This window comes from Canis lupus, chromosome 19, assembly GCF_003254725.2.
Source record: "Canis lupus dingo isolate Sandy chromosome 19, ASM325472v2, whole genome shotgun sequence".
NCBI classification, from domain to species: domain Eukaryota; kingdom Metazoa; phylum Chordata; class Mammalia; order Carnivora; family Canidae; genus Canis; species Canis lupus.
The window spans coordinates 31,983,920-31,989,378 of record NC_064261.1 but is presented as its reverse complement, the minus strand read 5'-3'; the positions used below and the strand labels follow the sequence as shown (position 1 = coordinate 31,989,378).

Here is a 5,459-nt window from a genome sequence, read left to right as displayed (position 1 = left end):
GCCCGAAGCTTGGAGTGGGACTGGGGGAGGCGGGGGAAGGGTAAACGCTGAGATGGGTGGGGGTGCGTGGGAGGCAAACCATGGAAAATAAAATGCTCTGTTGACTCTAGAAATTGGGGTGGCAGCTTTGTTTGTAGATGGCCCAGAACACTGGGTGGGTGGGTGGGGGGATCCAGGGAGAATTTCTTTTTTTTTTCTTTCTGTGTGCGTGAAATACACTGGTAAATGTCCAGGTTCCTAGAAATTTCAAAGAAAGAAAGAAAGAGAGAAAGGAAGAAAGAAAGAGAGAAAGAGAGAAAAAGAGAAAGAGAAAGAGGAAGGAAGGAAGGAAGGAGGAAAGGAAGGAAGGAAGGTGTCTGCTGTTGGAGGTTGTCCTCTTTGGGGATTTCAATATTTGGATTCTTGTCCCCACCATTCTGCCTTTCACAAGGTTTTTCCCCTCTTATCCGAGGGAGCAGTTCACAGCACGCACCTTTTTGTTCTAGAAACGGTTTGGGTTTTTGTCTGAAGATTTTTTTTCCTCTCAAGCCTGATCAAGCTGAGAAAATTAAGCCCTTTCTTCACTTGACTGTGTGGAAATGGGGGAAACATTTCAGTGATTTCTGTAAACTGCACCTGGTGGTCAGGATTTGGAAAGGGCTCCCGGGGCCCTGGTTTCCTTATTGAGCCCTGCGGACTGCCTGCGGGGCCGGCGCCGGGCGCCCGGGACACTAGCTCGCAAACACCCGACTGGTCGCTGCTGGCGGGTTGACTAGCTGGGTTAGGGCTGCACAGGGATGCTGGAAGGTGAGATGCAGGACCCCTGGTTTCCGATTACAAGGAATGCCTTCCCCTTCTCTGTATCCCCAAACCACTCTGGAGCTGTACCACCAAGCAAGCCAGGCCCCTGGAGCCGAGGATTTTAGAACTCATGGCTCCCAAAAGCAAAGCAACCACACACACTCTCTCTCCATATTTTTCTTCATTTTAATCAGACATCCTGCTTTTCTCCTTACACGGAATTCCACCCAAACGCCAAAACTGAAACGCTAATGTTTTATCCTTCCCCACAAAAATAAGAAAACCCAGAGTAAATTCAGCGTCTACGCTTGAATTTTCTTCTCTTTTATTTTGCTGTTCCTCCTCTCTCACCCCTCCCCCTCCCTAGGAGGTTCCCTGAGCCCAGGCACCCTCAGGCCGAGGGGGCCACTGGCCCACCTCAGTCCCCACCTGTCCAAGTGGCGGCTCCCACCTCGATCCTGCTCGGCGCGGGTCGGAGTCCACACCGACTGGCCTCGAGCGTGTGCACGCCGGTGGGTACCAGTGTGGGAGCGAGTGAGGAGGGGCCAGCGCGGCTTCTGGGTTCTGCTGCCCCCTCGGCTCAGTCCGTGCTCCCCGGGAGGTCCGGACCCAATTTCAAAGTTGCGGACAAAAAACAAAAAACAAAAAACAAAAAAAACAAAAAAACAAAACAAAACTCGAGAAAAGAAGAAAAACCGCAGCATCCAAGTCCTTTGCATAGGAATGCCCCTGCAGCTCCAAACAGCGTTCTTACTGCTTGCCCCAGAGGAAACGGTCCTTCTCCTTCCCCCGACTCCCATAGGGGTGAGAGGTTGTCCCTGGGATCTTCTACCACTGACCCGGGGAAAGGAAGCAGAAGTCCGCGCACCCAGCTCTCGCTGCTCTGGCTCCTGGCCCGCGCCTTCCCGCCTCCGTCCCGGCGGGCCCCGGAGCGCCAGCCAGGCCGCGCCCCCCTTTCGTCCTTGGGGACGCAGCCTGCGGACCCTCACCCCGGAGAGGATGCGGGACTTGCTCCGGGCTCCAGCCGAGGTCGGCGCTGCGGGAGGCTGGCGGGGAGGTAAGGGAGAGAAAAAGTTTAGTCCGGAAGGGGAGCGGACGGGGAAGGGCAGTCTCCAGAGCCTGTAGTGGAGAGGCAAAGGGGCGAGACCCTTGTGTCTCCCCCACGCCCACCCCACCTCCTTCTATCCTAGCCTGGATCGCGTGCGGGTGAGGAGGGAGGGGAGGGGTCACTGCAACGCCGAGGCCTTCCCGGGCCACCTTCCCCATCTGCTAGCTCCTGCAGAAACAGGGGAGAGGGGCGAGTGTGCGCCGCGCGTGCGTACTTGTTCGTGACTCTGTGTGTGAGGCTCCAGGTGAGTGAGTGGGCAAGTGTGTCTGGGTGTGCTCGGAAGGACTGTGTGGATTTTCGGTGTCCCGCTAATCCTCCTGTGCTTGCGCTATGTTCACGTGTGCAAATGTTGTGTATGGATGGGCTCTGCACCGTTGTACATGCCTGTGCGTGTCCATGTGTATAGAGTCTCCTCGTGTGTGTTTTTGTGTGAGCTGGGAATGAGAGCAACTCCCTTTATGGAGGCTTTGGAAAGTATGGAGTGTTAAGTCGCAAGCACCCTCGGGGACTCTGACCCCAAACCAACTGTTCACCTCTCACCCCTGATAGGAACTATGCAAAGGCGGAGGAGGCAGTTGTTTAAACATAGATTAAAACAGCCACTGTTTTCCTCTTCCTCTGGAAGAAACACCTATGCAGCCCTGAAGTCCTAACCCTGGTTGGGGGGAGGGGAGGTGGGCAACTTGTGGCAAAGGCAAGATCAAAGGGACTCAAAGAGTGCGTAGACACAAAACCCACTCTGCAGATCACACAACGGAGACAGGGAGAAGGTCAGGGTCCCACAGAGGCCGTCACTGGTCCCAGAGCTCACCAAACCCAGCTTGGAGCCATAGAAGCCTGAGTTTTGTCCAGTGGCCTAAGTCCCAGATGAGAGTGCCGGGAGGAGATGAGAGATAGTAATAGTCTCCATTCCCTGGCTGTCAACCCATTCCGTTCCCCTCGAAGTGAGGTTTGCTGTCTCCCCAGTATGTGTGTGTGTGCCTGGGGGGAAGAGGGCCTGAGGCAGGGTCTCTTGGGGTTGGGAATGCAGTGGGACACGAGGGGGAGACACAATCCCTCCTGTGGCAGGGTCTCACTGCGGGCTCTTAGAGTTCCTCCCCAACCTCCTCCCGAGGGGTAAGCAGCTTCCTCTCCAACCCCACTCACCTTCAGAACTTTCCAGGCTTGAACGGTACAGTTAGGGATGGGGGGTCGGCTGGCCTCACTTCCTGCGGAGAGTGGGGCTATTGCCTGCACGTCCCTCCCCTCCCGCCCCAAGGACGCCCGCCCCAAAATTGTTATGCAAAGGAGTCAAGTACGTGATCAAAGCAACAAAGCCAAATATTAGAAGAGAAGTCAATAACGGGTGAGCAGATTAAGAAACCTGCTTTCCGATAATTATTGTCGCAATTGAAAAAGTGCCGTCTTCCCCTTATTCTTCCCTTATTCTCCCCCCACCCTTCAAATAAAAAAGAAAAAATACGTGAAAGATGGGAGTTGGGGCGGGTGGCTGAGAAAGGCGGCAGCCGAGTGCGCGTGAACGAGCGAGCTCAAGGATGGGTCGGTTGAGGGGAGTTGACGCCCCCTAGGGGCGACCCCGAAGGGTCTCGGTGTGTTCTCTGACCCCGCGGGCAGAGCCCTGCCCTCTGCACCCCGTGCTCATTGACCCCTTCCACGGAGCGTGAGGCCTCTCTGAGCCCAAGGCTGGAACCAGAGTTTCTAGGGATTGTCTTTTCAAAGCATTAGGCACCTAGCCTGAGCTCCCCCGCTACACCCCTTATTGTCCCCTTTCTCTGGAGAGGGACCCTAGGCCAGCGGCTGGGGCGAGGGGCCGAGGGGAGGCGGCGCTGTCGAATTCCCGGCCCGTTTTGCTGTGGGGAACGCGCCACCTGTCGGTGCCTTTGGAGAACTGCAGCTGTGAGGTGCTCAAGACCGAGGTTTATGATCCAAGTCCGGATCCGAGGGGGAGCATTTTGGCCTTTTTCCCTGTCAGCCAGCGCCTGACCGAGTGTAGACGACGGGATTCCGGGAAAGGATCCTTCTTGGGATCCCCTCGCCTCGTGAGAGCCAAAGCCCGAGAGAAAAAAACCCACGTGAGGCCCTTTGCTCTGTGATTCAGAAAAGTAGAAAATGCCTGAGACAGACAGCGGGATGCGCTGCGTTGGGACTCAGGGACTGGGTTCCTTAGCCCCCTCTCTCTGCAAAGTGACCTCGAGCAGGCCCTGGTTCCCGCTGAGCCGGTTTCTTTATCCTAAACTGAGGGTATTAGATTAAACGGATCCCCTCTCCATTCTGACCTTGAATCTAGCATTGAATCTGAGCCATAAATGTAGGCACTTGTGTCTTTTTTTATATCTTCTTTATATATACCATATCTTTTTTTATTTTTATGGAGTTCGATTTGCCAACATATAGCATAACACCCAGTGCTCATCCCGTCAAGAGGCACTTGTGTCTTATTTTCTTTCCATTTCTAACTCTTCATAGGTCCCGGACTTTTATATGCCATTTATAGCCTAATCTCTTATAAATATTTAATGTATAGCTGCTTTGATTATACTATTGTTTTCTCAGTTGTCCAAGGATTTCATTTGATGAGAGTCAGATTGTTTCTTGGCCCGAATTACCTTCGTAAGTGCCCATTTACTAAAATCTTTTTAAAAAGAAAAAAGAAAACAAGTGAACTTTGTTCACTTTGCAGTGTGAACACGTTGGGGAGGACTCATGTCACGGGGCCAGTGAGAACATAATGGATGCCACTGTGGAAGGCTTAGATGAGAAGACGCAGGCCCTGGATGTGGGTTAGTGTCAAAACAGGACTGAAGAAGTGCCACACCTGGAAAGAACGGTGAGGCTAGGAACACTGCAGGTCCATCCCCACTGCCAGGAGTGGACTGGCCCCCAACCAGAGGCCCCGTCACAGAGAACAGAAAACTCAAGCGTTAAGACCAGTGTAGGATAGCTTTAAACCTCAAACCACTTCCCCTTGAACTCTCCACGAAATTAATAAAGCATGGAAACCCAGGCGGAGGGAGCAATATGTTGCTCAGGTTACCGGGAGATCGGGTATAACTTGCGCTTGGAGTTCCAGGTTTGCGCCCTCCAGGAAAGCCCGATTCTGTGGGATGGGGCTGTTCTGCCACGCCTGGCGCCCAAACGTGGGGCCACCTGGCCGAGTTAGGCTGGTTGGGCAGCCGCAATCGGTCCATGCCTGACAGAACAGCAGATGGGGCCCCTGATCTGGGTCTTCAGCTTTCCCCACCGAGTGGCTGTGCAAGGCCCTATCCCCTTATCCGCAGCAGAGCAGAGGCCGAACATCCCTTCCCCTGGGACTAAGAAACTCCCCTGGGGACAATCAGAGCATTTGCCACTTTAAACCCTGGACCCTTTACTTTCCCAATGAAGGGGACATTTCTGTTCTTTCGGTCTGTGAGTCCAGGAATAGTTATGCGATGGCTGGCTCCTGGGGGGGGTGGTGGTGGTGGTGAATTTCAGCCTCTCAACAACCCCCCACAACCCCCCACCCGAGTGTGATACAGGCTTGGGGTTAGTGGTCCTATTTAGAGATAGAAAAATCAAGATGGGGAGGTCT

The 5,459-nt window shown here is 53.9% G+C and overlaps 1 long non-coding RNA gene across 1 annotated transcript; it reads right to left on the bottom strand.

Moving 5' to 3' along the window:
- Nucleotides 1-985: 985 nt before the first annotated feature.
- On the bottom strand, nucleotides 986-3,491 carry LOC125753058 (uncharacterized). Its single transcript, XR_007403966.1, has 3 exons — nucleotides 3,351-3,491; nucleotides 3,035-3,096; nucleotides 986-1,826 (listed from the first exon to the last, which is right to left on the bottom strand). It is a non-coding gene; the product is annotated as an uncharacterized LOC125753058 (long non-coding RNA).
- Nucleotides 3,492-5,459: the final 1,968 nt, after the last annotated feature.